At 37.0% G+C, this 19,580-nt stretch overlaps 1 protein-coding gene across 3 annotated transcripts in view; it reads left to right on the forward strand.

The window, feature by feature from the left end:
• Nucleotides 1-294: 294 nt before the first annotated feature.
• tfeb (transcription factor EB) overlaps nt 295-19,580 on the forward strand; it is an 89,578-nt gene continuing 70,292 nt past the window's right edge. For 2 of the 3 annotated variants that reach the window (XM_028796672.2, XM_028796675.2), the window contains exon 1: nt 296-575. The gene's annotated coding sequence lies outside the window, so the exon portion shown is untranslated. Of the gene's footprint in view, nt 576-19,580 lie in introns of all 3 variants that reach the window. The other variant, XM_028796676.2, reaches the window with a different exon arrangement.

Below are 19,580 nucleotides of genomic sequence, written 5' to 3' on the forward strand. Positions count from 1 at the left end.
TTGTCCATTCCAGAAAATGCAAGATTAAGGCTGAACAGACAAAAAGTTGGCTTAAATTTAAATTTTACTGTGTGCACTTTCAAAATTTTTTACTTGATTAAATGCAGTTCATTGCAAAAAAAAAAAAAGAGAAAGTGTGAACGAGAAAAGAATGAGGAACGACGAGTGTATGGTAAAAGATAGCAGGAGCAGAATTAAAAACTTCAGACTACAACTCCCATGAAGCTCCGCGGTATTTACTTAGGGGACTGCGCCAACCTCCGAGCTGCAAACTACATGTCCCACAATGCAATGCGTCCAGCCCTCCCTGTCACAAGCGACAAGAGCGCAGGTGACTGAAACTCAACACGAAACAGTGAAGTCACATCTACATCTGGAAGAAGTCAATGAAAGTAAGGAATATTAACCGCTAAAGTCAAAACAGCAATGGCGCTGACTGATTTAAAGCCACGGCCCGAAGCAGCGCGACGAGGATGAAGTAAGGGCATCGCTTCGGTGAAAGAGGAGAAACTACGGGAACAGTTGCCCACCACGGAGAACTTGTTTTAAGTTTGTACTTTCTGACCTTCACAGGGGTAAGTTTAAAAACAAAATCAGCGTGCCATGAGCCTTCGTTTTTACTTTTGTAATTAAAAGAATGTGTGGAAGTCTGACGATAATTTGGCACTTGGCAAAAAAGTGAAAAATATCGAGAGTCAAGATTGCTATATAAAATTGCAGCGACAGGGAAAAAGGGAGCGTGGAGCGGGAATTGCCATTTCACCGCCCCCTGTCAGCGCACACGCATACACTTTCACACACCCATAGTTTAGTGGCTGTGAGATGCGCAGGGAGCTATGTAGAGGGAATGGGAATGGGAAACGGCTGTCACCCTCCCAGCTATCTCACTCCATCACTATGATCTATACACTCTCACCCACCTGCGGGCCTCAACAGAGACGGATGTCACCCAAGTCAGTTAGCGGTAGCTGCACGCTTACTCGCACATACACCCTCGGGATAGCACGTCACAGGACAGGGCTCTCCACACCCAGTTTTCAGCCCACTCATCAACGCCCACGCACCCATTGATGCACCTGTTGGGTACATTGGAGCGAAACGAGAAACTCTACGGAGCGAATTATCATTGCGGATGCTGCAACGGAGACCGCGTATAATCTGAATGTAGTGGAGCCGGACCCACTAGCAGAAACAGTATAGCTAGTCAACGTATCAGGACATTATGTCAAATTTATTTTTTATTTTTAAAATCTGATAGTTCTCAGGAAAGAAAAACGAGAGTAGTCTTCAATTAAAATGAATTTACAGGTTTTGTAAATTGCAGCCTCACATATTCACTTAAGTGATGGATACAGGGGATGGATCCATTTCAGACAAACAGCTGTGGTATTATTGCCTCTCCATTTGCTACCTTTCTATATTTGCTTAGCCGTAGCTACTATATACAAACATTCACCCCCTCAGTAAAGAAAGCTTTCTGCAGTTCAAAATGTCAATGTACTTTGTATTCCTGTGGCAACACTGCAGAAAACCAGTTAGGGTAAGATCATTCAAATGACACAAAACTGCTCATATCAAAGCATTGTTGTTTGATACAACACTTTTACCAAGTGGGAGGCACACAAAGTGTGCGGTTCATAGGTCTAGTGTCCAGGGTTCAAATCCAGATGTATGTATTGCTTGTGTGGAGCTTACATATTTTCCAGTCATTTGCATGTGTTTGTTTTTTTCTTGAGCCTGATGTTGCCACCGGCAACACTGAACTGAAAAAGTAGTTTAAAAAAAATGGAATGATGGGTTGACTTTTACTTGTGAAAATGTGCTTGCTCAGGTATGCATGATTAAGTACCATAAAGTTAAACTGTAGATTGCTATATATGTAACTACATAATGTTGCTCTTTGTGATGTTTTAGAATTGTACATAGCGTGCATTGCAATATAGTTATATATACCAGTACATACTAAAATCAGTCATGGACATAACTAAATCTGTGTTTGTATAACCCTGCTGTTAAATAGAAGCTATCATACTAGGCTGCAGTAATTATGGTGTAGAGGTGGCATATTTTCTTTTTTAATTTTATTACTATTTTTTTTTTATTCTGGGCTTTTCAAAAGTCTGAAGATAGAAATGAGAGTAAATTGGTGCTACTGAAATTGCCCCAGTATGAGCATATGCATTTGTATAACCCTGTAACTGATGCATATCCATCCACCCGTCTATTTTCTTAACCCCACCAATCAAGGGCAGGGTCAAGGGAAAGCTGGAGTCGATCTCAGCAAGAATCAGACCCAATGCAGGAGGAACTGCTGGACAGGATGGCAGTCTATTGGAGGGTGAACACGTACTCGCACACACATGCACACACACTAAGGCCAATTTAACAATGCCAGTTCTCCTAACCTGCATGTTAGGCATAAAGAAGTATGTCTTTATTTCTGTAGCTAAAATTGATGTAACTGGCATACATATTTTTGGTAAAAACAAATGTTTGCATATCAACAGCAATAGGAGTGTCACGTTATTGCATGTAAAATATACTTACAGCTTCTGATGAAACATACAAGTGTATTTATATATCTGAAATTATGTGCAATGATTTATAATTGAATGTATTTTAGTTATAGGCAATAGGTTTCTTATTGAATGAAACACTAAAGGAGAGCAGTTTGCCAACATGGGCATTTGGAAACTATTTTATCTCTGTGTGCAAACTGGTACTAATGTTTATTTATACAGTACATAAACAGTAGATGTATATGTAATTATAATGTACTGTACATTCACATAACTTCTGAATTTCCTGGTTCTTGAGTATATATACAAACATCTTCAAGTATTTTACTTAATATAAATAGTAAGTTGAAAATCAGACATCCATCCATCCATCTTCCAATCCCGCTTTTATCCTGAACAGGGTCGCAGGAGAAGCTGGGGCAGGTGCAATCTCTGGACAGGTTGCTAATCCATTGCAGGATGCCCAAATACACCAACAAACACAAACAGTCACACTCACACTAAGGCCAATTTAGGATCACCACTCTGTCTAACATGCATGTCTTTGGACTGTGGAAGGAATGCTGTGACGCTTAGAGAAAGCCCTACATAGAGTCAGAGTGAACATACAGACTCCATCCAGATACTTCCTTGGCTAGGATTTGAACCTGGAAGTATGAAGTCGTGTGGCATCATCACTATCCCAGCACTGCCTACATCAATTTATGCTTATTCATTTTCTGAACCTGCTTTTCCATGATAAGGACCCCACAGTCTGCAGGATTTTTTCACAGTGTTGGGTGCTGTGTGTAAAGTAGACCATCAATAAAAATATATAATAGACATATAGATATAAACTTCTGTAACTACATATGGGTTTATATATACAGTACTATATAAACCTATATTTATATATTCAGTCAGTCAGGGTCACGGGGGTCTGCTGGAGCCAATCCCAGCCAACACAGGGAGCAAGGCAGGAACAAATACCGGGCAGTGCACCAGCCCAATGCAGGGCGCACACACCCACACCCACACATCAATCACACACTAGGGACAATTTAAGATCACAAATGCATCTAAGCTGCATGTCTTTGGACTATATGTACGAGGTTCGATTCCCTGAGAGGGGGGTGCAGTGAGTGTGTACGCCTGATGAGCCCAGAATTAGGGTGAAACACGTGTCGCGTACTTTTGCATTATTTGACGGTAAAACTATTTCAACCACACACATATATATATATATATATATATATATATATATATATATATAGGGTTGTGCTAATTAATTCTTATCTAATATATTCATACTATTCAGTACATATTTATATTTGTATAAAATACATTCATTTCAAGTATGCCGTCTTTCAATGTATGTATATAACTCTGTATTTATGTACAATATGTATCATACCATACTGTACATAGGCAGTCCTTCTTGAATCATGTATTCTTACTTACATGTCCTTTACTACCTGATTGCCTACATTGAAAAACTGTGGTAAGATTTAGATAGATAGATAGATACTTTATTAATCCCAAGGGGAAATTCACATTTATAACTTATCTTCCCCTACATATACACACAGATGTTAGATAAATAGTAGGGACTGTTTCTGCTGAGAGAGGAAGCAGGCGGTTGTAACTTGTACTTTTTGCCAGTTTCAATGCCCAGTTAGTGTTCATTTTGAAGGAAGCTTACTAAAGCCGAGCTGGACCTGTTTTTGCTGGTTCACCTTGCTAGTCATCACACTGCCGAGCACATACTCACACAAACAAAATCATGTACCGTGCCAAATGCTGCCAACCTTTTGTTTAATGCTAAAACTCTTTGGAGTGTCCTGGATTAAAATTTGTTCACAGAGGTCATTTGTGAGCAGGTGTATTACTAGTGCATATTCATTAGCTTTATAATAAAATAGTTATGAATGTGAAATGCTTCCCAACAGATACAGCTATTGCTGAAGTGTATTATGCTTGATGTTAAAAAGAAGCAGATGAGACTGTTAAAGTAAATACTTTTTTTGTTACGTTATACTTGTTACTAGTAAAATGCTGTTTATTTTACCTATAGCTTACTTTTTTAAAAGGTATAGCATAAAGAAGTTTTGTCTGCCTTTGTTAATCTTCACACATCACTTATTTTTGGGCTTTATGGAAAACAGTAAGATAAACGTGCTTTAAAAGAAGTGCTTTGTTTGTCTACCAGAAGTATTTGTACAGGACGAGAATGGTTTCTCTGAGCTGAGGACATACTCCTTAAGCAAACACATATTCCTGTGTTGCTGTATCTGGCTGCTTAATGGTAGAGGACTGTGTGGTGACGAGAGTCACGCTGAGATGGGGGCATGTGAAACAAATACTTTGTGTACGGCTTGTTGTAAACATCTGAGTCATGTTGTGGAAAATGGTCAGAAATAAGTGACTAAGCATAATAAATGTCTAGATCATCCAACACATTGTCCACTAAAGATATGAAAAAGGTCCGTAGGAGGGCAGATACTAAGATGGTCAAAAATTTCCATGGGGTTTTCCCATCTGATCTATTCTGAATTGCAACATTTACATTTATTTGATACAAATAGAAAGAATAACAGTTTGATGTAAGTATTGCCACTGTGACATTACTTTATATATTCTGCTTCTGTCTGCCCACTCTGGTCCATGCAGATGTTCTGCAGTCATCACTGTTGACCTTTTTAAAATAGAGCCCCTTCCATGACTTTCCAAATCACATGCCAAGCCCATGCCCCCTCTGCCCTGATAACCCATTACTGACTACAATGTATAAAATAAATACTTTTTATCACTGTAAACAGAGATAGATCTTATATTTCATTTTTTATTATGAGGCAGCACCAAAGGGTTGAGCAGGAGTGTGAGCAGATCAGGCAGAACACAACAGGAAACCTGCAGTTTGTGGGTTGTAAAATGGAAGCAAGTATAAGAGGTGCAGGTGAAGCGAAACAACAGCTACCATTTCTCCACTTCCCTCAAATGCTCTGATCCATTACAACTTTTGCAGTAACAACTAATGTACAAAAATTAGCATTACTTAATACAAAAAATCTATTAAATGACAGGAATCAGTCAGTATAGCTTACCAAAGCTATGTAGTCCATACAGCTAGAGGATAAACAATTGTTTTCACCCTATAAACCTAATATGTGAAATACCAAGTATTAAGGCACCAAAATAATAAAAAGAGAACTAATGAAAAGAAAAAGAATGTTGAAGATGGTCACTAAAAGCTGTAGCATTAATACTTACTTGTCTAAGTTTTTTAGGAAAGTACATTAAACATCACTAGGCATTTCTAAGTAGAGAATAAGTGAGAAGGCATATACTGTGTCCTTTATATATAAATGTTTCCATCTCTCCATCCATTGCCTAACCCACGTCTCCTGAGCAGGGTCAGGGGAAGCTTGTGCCTACCCAAGTAATCATTGGGTGCAAACCAAGAACAACACCTGGACAGGCCGCCAATCCATCAGAACAACCTTTGAGGTGAATTAGGACAGACTCCAGCATCAAAACTTGTATACTATCACAGCAAAGAATGTTTGACTTCACTGTATTGTACGATAAACTGTTAAGATTTGGGGGGTGGTTGGGATAGGGGTGTATGGGGGTTTGTTATGTCTTCTGTTGGCGTAGGTTTGCCCAATTTTGACTTTACCTAAGAAACTTGTGCTCAAAGTTGTTTATTTTCAAGAAAACTTGCATCAACTAGAACTGTTGAATTATATGTTTGTTTTTATGTTTTTGAGCTACTAGTTGTGCAATATATGTACCTTTCTATTTTTGGTATACCCTACTTTATTAATCCCTGAGGGGAAATTGTCTTTTTGCTTGCCCTTTGGGCTCAGACAATTGACAGGACATGTTGTACAATGAGCCAGTCTCCCTAAAAGGCTAATACACAAATAAATTAAATCTCTCCTCCTTCATATCAAGAATGTCAGTTTTCTGGGTAGGTGTCATCAGCAACCATTTTAATGCTTTCTGTTCAGATTCAGGTTGAATGGGCTATAATAACAAGCTATTGTTTTTGACTTGTAAATTGCTCTGGTTAATGAATATAATAAATGTTGTCTTATAAATACTTACTATTTTGCTGTCTTACTCCAGGTGTTAGTACTGAAGTTTATTCTCAAGCTGTGGTGTCTTTTCTGTGGAGTTTGAGTGCTCAACACACAATAATGTGCTGTAGATTTTCCACCCTTATTGTAATCAGATACTCAAAAATTAATTCGGAGCAGCAGTTGCATGCAGTGTGTCAGGTGAATAAGGAGTTTGTTTTTAAGCCACAAAACCCAATCTGGCTAACTGTGTGATCTCCAAGAAGTCACTTGATCAGCTTGTGTTTATAATTTAGCAAAAACATGGATTGTGTCTAATGTGCATTCACAATTCATCCTAAAATGCCCAATATGATATTAAAGTTCATTGATATTTAACTGTGCCAGTGAATGGCTAAATAAAGTTTTGAGAGAAAATGGAAAATTTGGGCATGTCCCCACTTTCTAAACCCACCTCTCTGTCCTACCCCTTTCATGCCCATTAATGTAGTCTGGAGATATCGGCAACTGGAGTCTATCCAGTCAGCAATTAGTACAGAGGCAGAAACCACGTTTACATTGGACGGCAACCCTTCACTGGAAACACACATGCACACGCATTCAGACTGGGTCAGTTTAACACCACCAACTGATTTCTTTTAATGTCTTTGGACTTTGGAAGGAAACCATAGAAGAAAACATAAGATGACAAGGAAAAGTCCTTATAGAAGACACCCCAAGCCAACACCTGATATGGAGTTCACATGAAGTGACAATGAAGTTATCGGGATGGTGACTACAGCAGGCCAAGTCGAAGTTCTGTAGTGCTTTCAGAATACATGGCTGGCTAGGACTGATTACTGGTAGTCCCCTTATTAAGAACATTTCCCTTTTTTTGCTTAATGTGAGATGTAGTAGAGTTAACTTTATTGTAATCGCAGTATTGATGCAAATTTTATTGTAGTCTGGCATAAAATATATCTGAGGCCCTTATGTCCCATTTGCTGCTGTTGTTTAGTTTTCTTTACTCAGGCTCAGCATAAGGGGATATTTATAATTTATTTCCATTGTGTTGTGTTTTATATTTGAAAATTAATTTAGCACACTTTGCATAGACCAGTTTTCACTTTGACATTAAAGAGTTTTGCTCTGTTTATCAGTGTGAAAATGCCAAATGAATTCAACTGTGATTCGATATTGTGTTATAGTAAAATGTAAAAACTTGCAAGGGGATGACTATTTTTATAGGCACTGTAAGTCAGTGACGTTTATCTGTTTAGAGGGAGTTTATCACCCTGTAATCTCTTTATAGAGTGCGGCTACTTTTAAATCATAGCTCTTTCTTCTATTTTCACTGCTTTTGTGGTTATTAGCAAAGTTATTTGCTGCATTTATTGCTGATAAATTGCTTAAAACAATTGTCCTTCTGTGCATAAGCCCAGCGACTAAGATTATCATATGTAGACATAAGTTATCTCTTTCTGTAACTTGAATATTTCTTTACGATTGTCATATGGGATAAAGGATGTTTAAAGTAATAATAGGTGCTCACTTTGGAACAGTGAAGATGTGCTTTCACATTTGTACTGTAAATGCCTATAAAGGGCATGACTCTTTCCTGGCCATTAAAAGCTCCCATGTGATTCAATGAAAAAATAACAGGTGCAGCTATATACTAGTTTTTTTGTGGCAGATTATGAAAAGAAATGAAGCTGCTTTATTGCACTGGGTCAGCACCAGAGGAGTTGGACTTGTAATTTTGGGTCTCTCAATTCAAATACCATCCCACCACATTATGTAATAGTCCATCTCTTAACTCACTGGCACTCCAAATGGATCAATGTATACGGTATCTCAAAAAAGCTTTCAGGGTTGTGTTGACAATGACAGGCATTAGGTAAGATAAAATTGCTTGATTTAAAGGAATTAATTGACAGTGACAGAAAGGAGAGGTTATAGTAACATGTGAGAAGTTCTAAATGGGAACATGGGTATATTGGGATGTTTTGATTAATGCACTGGACTTCAAAATCACAAGTCTGTGATTTTAGATGGTTACCACAAACATGTAACATGAAAGGCTAGCTTTTTAAATACAGCAATCAATCCTTGCTCTAAGTACTTTTCCTGTATGTAAAAAGGGGACTGATTACCCCATGCTGACAAAATCAAAATAATCGGGTATTTTGTCCTTATAAATACTCACAGCTGCTAGTTAAAAGGAGGTGTCTTATATAGTGAGATTACATTGAGGTGACACCTTCTCCATGTCAATGCCCAGCCACAAATTATAGTTATAGTCTTAACCTGTAACCCATTAAAGGAAAAAAGGTGAAAGTTAAATTCATGACAAAAAATATAGGGAAAGGTAGAACTCTTTGCTGTTCTTCTTTTAATAGTTAGCTTTTAAGTCTGAGTGATGGCTAAAAACATTCATAGTATCCCTTACATTTAAAGTAATCTGGGGTCTGGCTAATCCGTGCTGTCTCCCACCCTACCTCTGAAAAAAAAAACTTATCACCTGATATAGAAAGTCATTTTTTTTTAAATTTTTGTCAGTCAAGCATATTTTACATTTAAGCTTTTCAAATACAGTACTGTTTGGCATTGCTTATTTAAAATACAGAGTTTTAAGGAATCTCTCTGCTAACTTGTTTGTTACAGATGTTGTGCCATCACATCAGCGTTTCAGTTTGCTTTCCATACAAACACAGGATCATGTGTCATAAATGAGGTGCAGAAAAACAGCACATATATCTGTGTGCACATACAGGTTTTTATTATTTGTACACGTAGCAGCCTCTCATTGACTCTTACATTATACCATAGCCTGTGATTCCTAACTCCACCCTAAGAAACAGTGCAGGAAATAAATGCAGAAAGAAAAACTATCCACTTCATATCTACTGTATGTTTATAAAGTTGTTTTTTTTTAATTTTGTTTCCATGTTTATGCGAAAATTTCCTCATAGATCACAGTCACAAACTTAAACACACAAAAAGCTCACAGGACCTCTGCAGCAACCTACAGAAATCCATTGAGATTTATTTTTGAACCTTATGAAATTCAAGCACCCATGTGCCACCTAAAGCGAAAGGAAAGAATGAAGATTAAATTAATTAATTGAAGGGCTTACCTGCAAAACCATCCAACTACATTTGTTTGGATTAAATGAGATATAATGTCATCTAGTTTGCTATTGTTACAGTGCATTATAATGAATAGTGCTTAATTTTATATTAAAAGTTGCTGGGCAACATTCTGCAATGGAAAGTTATGTGTATTTAAAAAAATCTAACTCCAAATTTATTTTATTGGCATTGAAATATTCTGAAACTAAACTCTTCAATGTGTAAATATAGTAAAAAACCCAGATGTGTTGTGGGTGTGCAAGGATGAAGAAAAGTTCCATCCAATAAAAGTTCATTGATGAATCTCCAAAATGTAAATTTTAAGGAAATGTCTTCTTTTCTACCTGGCATAACAAGCTGGATAAAAAATAATTTTGACTTTTTCTACAGTAAATTAATTTTCAATATTGCACTCAAATACTCTCATGGCTACACATGGTGTACAGCTCACGGTCTCCCTGTCAGACTATTAAAAGACCTCATGCTACTTGAGATCTCACTGTTGCTAAATAACCAGGAGTGTTTTGGTCCAAACACAAATGAACTTTATCACACTCCCTTTGCAACTTGGCAGCCTCTGTCTTCTAGAGCTGTCTAGTCTGAATGGATGCAACAGTGGTGGTGGTGGGATGGGCTTTACATGTACTATAGACTGAAATATTGGCAATTGATTTGTGATGCTGCTGGATTTTAGTTAAACAAACAGATACATAATATAGATTTATATTGTATATTTGTTATATACACATTTTATATTGGGACATCCCTTTTACTCTCTTTCTGTCAAAATTCACAACTGTAACAAAAATATGTGACAATTTTACTTCCTTTAAAAAAATAAGTAATTGATTTATATTATATGGAGCTTTTTCAGAGAGCTTTTCAGGCATGTTGCCACTCCTGGTCTGTTTCATTGCACTGGATACTTGCTGTGGCTTTGTTACACACTGTACTGTATCAAAAGCACTACCTAAAAACAAGATGTATAGACTTGAAAGCAATCACACATTACCACAGATTATTCATAATTTGCTCTTTCTGTGTTTTACCACTGTTTAAATTATGTTATCATTTCACAAATGTAACACAATTATTTTGGCGTTATTTACACAAATGGTGTAGCTGTAAAAACATACACACCCATTAGTAACCTCTTTGATCTTATGCCATCTCTTTGAGTACAGTAGCCCACCTTCACCCACAAAGAGATCACGTCCATTGACTTTAATTTGGCAGTCTTTACTCAGGCTTACATACAAAGAATGATAACAAACACATGATACACAGCACAGAAGAATAAAGTAAATGTTACATGAATGGTAGTCCTTAACACAATGGAAAAAGCTCCTCCCTCTCTTTTAAACAGGATGGCTTTTTGACTCTCAGAGCCGCATTTACTTCTTGCCTCTTCTTAATTTCTTACATGCTCTCAAATATTTCTGAACTTCCTGCAATTTCTTATATTGTCTGGACACTGCCATCCACCCTTTACGCAGTCTTGTCTGGTCATATTAACTTGCAGTAACCCTCACTGAAGCATCTGAAAACCAGATTAATGAAAATTTACATGATACACAGCGTAGTTTGGACATGCACACAACCAATGCAGCCACACTAAGACTGTATTGTCTGCAGGCATTAAAACTGTGAAGTTATCCTTCTCTGTCCATACACCACAAAGGACTACATCAGTATAGAAGGCCTAGAGTGATTCTTTGCTGACCAGATCAAGGTTATTATAGTTTTGCCTTTTATTATTAGTTTTTATTTCTATATTTTTTCTGACCTTACTTGGAAATTCAGTTTAGTTTTAGTTTTCCTTCATCGTGTATTTTTAGTTTTAATTTATTTTTTATTTCACAAAGACATTTATTTTTATATCTGTTAGTTTCAGTTTTAGTTTTAGTAATTATGGCATTGAGCTCCTATGGAGTTTAGTTTTGTGTCACAATCCAGATAGAACTGTACACATAACAGATTTGGATATAAGTTTAATGTTAGTGGAAGCTACATGGTTTATTTACTATCTGGTTTTATTTTTGTCTGATAAGAACAAGCATAATCAAATCCAAATACTGAATATGAACAATTTTTAAAGTATTTTCTATGTAATTTGTGCTGAACAAATGTGTGCTAACTGTTGGCACTTTTTATCTTTTCCTTTTATTGCCCAGAATGAGCCCATTTGTAATGAAATTTAGATGAATTTTAAGGTTTGTTTTTTTTTTTTACTCTAAATGTCTACAGCACACGACATATCCTACTCCAAGACAATGTGCTTACAGTGAATGTCTTCAATATTGCATTCAAAAATCTCCCATACTGGGGCTTTGTTATTTTCTACCAGCCATATTGAAAAGCACATTCCAATTTCAAGTGTTTGAATTACATGTTGATAAACAACAAGTGCAAAGAAAGGCGGCACAGTAAATCGCTTTCTATTTCTCACGCTTTATGTGCTCATATTCAGCATGCTGTGTCACTGCAAATGCTGTGTGAACACCTACCATCCTTCACCAGTCGCCGTTTACTGGATAAATATATGCAGGTGGCTCGTGATGGATTGCTTTCTGTTTTAGAATTAAAAGTTACAAGGGTTAAAGACTAACAGCAGGAATATTCATTCAAAAATGAAAACTAAAAATATTTTTAGTATATTATTATTTTATTTCAGTTGGTGTTTTCAGCTACTTTAATAGTTTCATTTAGTTTTAGTTTTTCATTTCGGTTTTGTTAATTATCTTACTTCAGTTTACAAAAATGTTTTTTTGATAATAGTTTCAGTTTTGATTTTAGTTTTCGTTAACTATAATAACCTTGGACCAGATCACTGATTTATTCATTATTACACAATGGGAATCAACTTAGGACTGTTTTAAGGTAAGATGTGATGTTGAACAAGCACAGGCTCTTCTTGACATGTGATAAAAGATCACATCTTGAATATGTACAAGAAATACTACATAATTTTCAAGAAAGAAAGAATGAAACTAAAATTGGGGAAGTTTCACATTGTGGGCAGGGTGAGGGGTTGTGGTGGGAGGGGGAGGTTGAGTCACAGTTCTTTCCTAAATTAAGAGTGATTCTGTTCCCTTGAGATCCCAACTAAGACTCAACTTGGTGAAGAATAAGGGAAACACAAAGTGGGATTCTTTTTGCTGGCTTTTACATAGACCTGTCATGATGCTTTGGTGATAGAGGCTCTTCTTTCAGCTCTTTTGTATTGTAAAGGAAAATGCGGTCGGACGGGCCCCTGGCTGGGAGGGTCATTGGGACCCTTCCTGGCTGGTAGGCCGTTACAGAGCCATGTGTTCCCTCAGTACTCTAAGGAGCAAAATCCATTTGGACACACACAGGGTGTTGTAGTTACAGTGGACAGTCCTGCTGGGGTCCTTGGGTGCCACTAGAGAGAGCTGTTGGGGGCAGGCTCCCTTGTTGGGGGGGAAGCTCTGCCTGACCCGGAAGTGCTTCCCTGTTACAGTGCTGATGTGCCAAAAGTACTCCTGGGTTCAGGTGAAAAGGGGGTGCTCCACCTTCCCCAGGTAAGAGTCGGGAGTGGAGACAGGCAACACTCACCTGGAAGAATTGGAAGACAAAGATAAGGAGAAAGATTTAATAAGAAATTGGTAAAGGAAAAACCTTGTAGGAAGATGTTTGATTATATTAAATTACTTTATTTGAACCCTGGATTGTGTTCGGAGTAGTGTCAATGGTTTGGGGCTCACTGACACCCCTGCAGGTCACAGAATGTCAAGCTGTTCTTATATTAGGTAAAATGACACTCTAAAAAGTCTCTTAAAATATAGGGCACACAGTATCCTGAAAACTGAAGTCATACTTGCACACTGACCGTTATGTGACAGTAGTCCTGTCCTAGACATCTTGCTTAAGAGTATGAAGAAGCATTTGCTTTGTGATTTTATTAATTGGTGCAAGATTAAAAACGAGCAGTGGGTTCATTGTTTAGCACTACTTTTTTATTGCTTCAGAGGTCTAACATCCTGGCCTGGATTCTTCCTCTGTGGAGTTTACTTGTTGTCCCTATATCTGCATATATGTGTCAAATTATTTGATGAATCTGAAATATTAGTGTTGTATGTGATTGGGCCAACTGATGGAGTAACATCCTGCCCAGGATAGGTTCCAAACTTGTTCCTAGTACTACTGGATCGGCAAAGACTCTCTGAGACCCGGAACAGGATAGGTAGGTAAGATAATGGATGGAAGCTTTGTGAGATTCCATTTGTCCCATAGAAAAACATATTTTTATATGGCTCAATCAGAACATTTTCATTTATACTGACATTGTTCATTTTTTTAATGGTGAACTGGTTGGCAGGAAGTTTATAGCATAGTAGCCAACATACTGAAACATGTAAGGCTATTGTCTCACTTTGTCATTCTGAGCAAATTACTAAACCTTCTGTGTGCCTGTTGTTTAAGTGAGTGTCATTGATAAAATCATGCTGTAATGGCATTTGTGATGGTCTTAATTGGGGAAGGCTAATTATAAAATAAATAATCTTTTAATGTAGCATTCATAACAAAAATGTATAAAACATAAGTATGGTTTTGACAAAACCATGCTGTTTAGCCCCACATAGTTTTTCTACCCCTATTTTCTTGATTTTTACAAACAGGATTAGAATCCTTTCTTCTTTGTTGGTCCCTTGAGCAAGGCCCTTAACCTGAACGTTGCTCTGGAGTGCTATACAGTGGCTGACCCTGTGCTCTCACCCCAAAAAAGTCATGAAAAAAAGAATTCCCCTCTGAGAATAACAAAGTATGTCAAATATAATAAAAATCAAAATCCTCACAATTTTGACAGTCTCCAAAGACTACTGTCCATCATGCTATTATATTTTAACCATATTCGGTAAGAGTACTGTAAAATCACTCCATATGAACATTCCTGCAGCATCACTTCCTGTAGCTTTTCCATTATGAAGGATTTTTGTGTAATGAACTTACATGCTTGAGTTCATTTTGCAGAAGTCTGAGCATGGTAAAAACACATTTTCAAAAATAAGACGTGAATGAAGTAATAACTCAATTTGTTCATATTTTTACCTCAGTTATGGCAGATATTTTTCAGTTTTCTCTTAATATATCAAAGGTGCTACCCAGCAGGTGTTGATGACCGTAGTAATGTTTTATTACTGTGTATCAGCTTGTTATGTTCTTTTTTAATAATGGTGCTGTCTGCTCCGTCTACACTGCAGTGCAGTCTTACTTTGTACAAAGTATGTTGCCTCATTACCTCTGAGCCAAAACTCCTGCAAAGTCTGAACTCACCAGGGTTGGAATTTACAACTGAATCATCTGTACCTGGACAAAATTTAAAAAAAATGAAAATGCACATGAAATTAAGAAAAACAGGCCACATATGACAGTATTACTATTGCTACTACTGTTAATACTACTACTTCTACTACTGCTGCCACAGCTAAATAGTCAGCTTATATCATATGAACCTTTTATTGCATATAGTGCACTGCTTATACGTTATAAATTGCAGTATTGTAATTGAACAGTAACAAAAGTGCCCTGTGCTTCATCTTTCATGATTTCAAAGAAACGTCTCGTAAAGTCTCTCTTTCCTTGTGGGGGTTGCATACATACATGTGTGCAGCACACAGTATTCTGCAGGTTAGCAATGAGCTATTTAAAGTGTTCTGACGTCAGCTAAGCTTGACCCATCTGGCACCTGACAGCAATAGACTACACAGATGCTATAGTGATTTAGGCCATACGAATGGCAACATTAAGATTGAGCCTAAGCAGTGGTGTAATATGAGCTTTGTGTGGTGCAAAAAAAATTATATATATCGTCTGTATAACCACATGATAGTAAATCTGCCTAACATATGAAACTGAACATCTTTTCAAAAGTCATACCTTGTATAGATAGGTAAGGCTGAAAGTTGGTAGAGATGAAGGCAGGACAAGGTTTGAGTGGTATCTTATGGTGGGATATTTTTCCCATAGAGACAGAGAAGGAGAGAATATATTGTAGGCATGTGACTCATTTTAGCAAGATTATGGAACATTCACATCTAGAATCCTACTTTAATATGCATATGGATTAACACCTTTTGAAGATAAATTATTTCATTATGCAATTATCCTCTGCCATAATTTGATTAATAAAGTTCTGTTCATCACATCATACTATTTAAACATACCAGTTAGTTAAGCCAAATGAAAAATTGATGTGAGATACACTTGTTGTAACCATCGGTTACCTTACACTGCATAGATATTTAATAGTTGTACCCATAGTAAACCCTTCCTTGGCATTTTTATGTTTTGTTATGAAACCTTTGCTTACATTTGTTTCCTGGAACATCTAATATGATTTTAAAAAGGAAATGCCACAGCCAAAATCTGCTTGGCCATACATAAGGACTAAAGGACTAAAGCTAAAAATGTCTCCGTCGTACATTAGAGGCTCAGCTCAGGTTAGACGGTTGGGAGACAAAGTCAGAGAGGCAAGATTGCGTTGGTTTGGACATGTGCAGAGGAGAGATGCTGGATATATTGGGAGAAGGATGTTAAGGATAGAGCTGCTAGGCAAGAGAAAAAGAGGAAGGCCTAAGAGGAGGTTTATGGATTGGTGAAAAAGAACATACAGGTGCTGGGTGTCACAGAGCAAGATGTAGAGGACAGGAAGCTATGGAAAAAGATGATCCTCTGTGCTAACCCCTAATGGGAGCAGCCTAAAGAAGAAGTAGAAGATACTCCAGGATTATAACCAACCTAGAGGTCATGCCATTTTATATCATAACCCTAATTATCTTCTAGGCTGCCACATCTATTAGTCATGCAAATAATGCTTAGCATCTGTATATCATACTTGGCAAAAAAACCAAAAAATTGGTATATACTGTAGCATGACATATGTATTTTGCATTATTATTGTAGTTCATCATTTCATTTATTATTTATATCCAGGTAAGTGTTGCAATACCCAGCCACTTTCTGACAGAAATCATAGACTAAAGTAGATCAGCATATTGGTGCATCCGATACTAGTATCCTTTTAATTCCTGTTTTCTGTGTATAGTTTTAATGTTATCCTTATGTCTTCAACATGGAAATTCTCACATAACTCAAAATTCCTCTTTCAGTGCTGAAACATTCATAGGCTAATTGACATTTCTAAACTGGCCTGGTGTTAGAGTTACTTTCTTGACTGTGCTCTGGAGTACACTGGTGGTCCATTCAGATTCAGGTTTGGTTAATGTCTTTGCTAGTTGTAATCAGGTTACCTCACTGTGAACCTTGCTCAGGAGAAGAATAGGATGGACATTTGAAGAAAGACTCTTATCTTATAAGAAATTTCATTATTGTACATGCTATATTGGAAACAAACAGTAACTATTCCTCAACAAGATGGTTCTTGAATATTTCCTCATGTAAATTTAATCTTTGGGTCAAGCTTTCAATAGAATAATTTCCATGCTGAATGACACACTATTATTTTGTATTACCTGAAATGCTATTGAATTTCAAGTGAAAGTTCTAAAACTTCATATTTCCAAAACTGCATGATATGCTGCAATTAATGTATATGTTTCACCAGTTGTTTCTTGCAATTTGTGTTTGCATTTAAAATATAACAGCAGAATATGCATAAATCAAACATGCAGAACTACAGTTGTAAAAAAATATTGTTTTCATATATTTTTATTTTTCATCTATCATATTGTAATGTTCATCTATTGTCACCATTTTCTAAGCCTGTACTTAGTGAAGAATGCTATACAGGACTAAAAATGCAGTTTGCATTGGTGCTGGTAAAGTTGCAGCTTTCTTGTTATTATTTCATTAGTCTTAAAAAACAAACTATTCCTTATGTGTTGTCTTTGTCAGTCACTGAAACACCACTATTCATTCTATGATATTTCAATACATAAAGTAGGACTTGGCCTACTAACTAATATAAAGTAATGTTGAATGCCTGTAGTCCTGTACACTTGCATTTCCTGGCACTTTCTTCTGTACTGAAAATGACGTGCCTCTCTCACTTCCTCAGTTTTTCTTATTTTAATGGCTTAACCATGCAGATTCATCCATCCAATTTCTGACAACAGTGCTTTACAGGGCATACTTAATTAAAGGGAATAAACTGAATATGTATGACTTATGAAATGTGGGAGGATACCACAATACTTGGGCAAAAGCCAATGGTGAAAATGTGTGGATGTATTCAGACTGCTACTGGGCAGGAATTAAATTTGTCCCTGAGGCTATGAATCAGTTGTGGACTTTTTTGGTATACTGTACTGTCCAAATGCCCATGCAATATTCATAATTTACATGACTTAGTAATAACATATTGGTACTTAATGGATATAGGCAGAAGTATCTAAAGCCAGTAGGATGCTTCTTTAATTGACAATACAGCTTCAGAAATCCACATGGGCTGGTCTCCAGAAGCCTGTGTTAGACTGAGAGAGAGAGGGAGGTTGGGAGCATGCACTGATATGGTGTGATGCCGCACCCACCACACGATGAACTACCTCAGGATCCCAAATTAGACCCGAGCACAGGTGTGCAATGGATGACAACACAGCAGCACACTAGATCGAATGGAATGGAACAGTGTGAGTATTTTTTTACAGTGGCTGGAGTGCCAATCCTGCCAATCAAACAGCCCTGGACAGCACATATACATTCAAACTCGCATTCAGTCACGGCCAACTTGGAATCATAGATTTGTGGACAATGGAGGAAAATCTGAGTACCCAGAGAAACACCCATACAAGAACAAGGCACATGTGCAAATGAACAGTGACCAAGAGTGGGCTTTAAACCAGAGAAGCTGGATCCATGAGGCAGTGGCATTATGCACTGTGTCACTTGTTTTTATGATACAGCTATTCACCCAAAACATTGTATAGAGTGTATTTCTAACCTTCTTTTATTTTTACTATGTAGGATTGGCACGTAAATGACTTGGTAAGGATCAGACTGAATTACTGATGGTGACTAAACAAACTTCATACATTATATTATCATTTTTCAATTGTAATTTTTCCTGCTTTTCTTACTGAATGTCATGGTGATAACAGACTGAATAAGTCCGACCATAACTGGCAAAGTATCCAACTCTTCCTAGAGAATGAAAAATATAATCCCCCTTGACCCCAGAATTGGAAGTGCTGGGTGTTAACTCCACCATGCTACGTTTATCAGAAAAGCGCTTAAGTGTCATAGAAAGGTGAGGCCAGAACAGTGACATCATCTTGAAAAAGCAGTGATACAACACAAGGATGCTAGACTAGACACTTGGCAAGCCATATCTCCGCCTTAATATCCATTCATGAACAGGAGAGGAGAAAAAGTTCATCCTTTGTGCAACCGTGTGCTTACTTAAAGATAAAAAGATGAAAACATGGCTCTCAGTCCTCTAAAATAGAGACTGAGTGATACACAATTGTGGCCCTATGACATGTGTAGCACCTCCAATAGGGTCCCAGATATCAACATCTTATTGTATTTAGAGTAGGCTGCACTTTATTACTAAATTACACTTTCGAAAACAGTAAATATTACTGAAAAAGAAATAAAGTATGCTTCCATATTAGGTTCCATACAGTATATTGCATATTTTTTTAAATCTAAAGTTGTTTGATGTAGTCTGGTGCAGTGAAAGAGCAGCTAGAATATATAAAACATTTTCTCAGTACTAGATCTCGCCATTACACTTTGGAATTTGTCTTCTATTCATTTAAAGTTCATATTTATAGTGGCTTTGTAATTAATGTGTTGTGTTTTTGTACACATATTTGTTGAGTTGTTTGTGTTACTGTAGTTTTTGGTGATAAAAAATACAGATAAAACTAGATAACTCAGCATATGACAAATGGAGAAAATATAAACC

Source organism: Erpetoichthys calabaricus, chromosome 3, assembly GCF_900747795.2.
Source record: "Erpetoichthys calabaricus chromosome 3, fErpCal1.3, whole genome shotgun sequence".
Classification (NCBI taxonomy): Eukaryota; Metazoa; Chordata; class Cladistia; order Polypteriformes; family Polypteridae; genus Erpetoichthys; species Erpetoichthys calabaricus.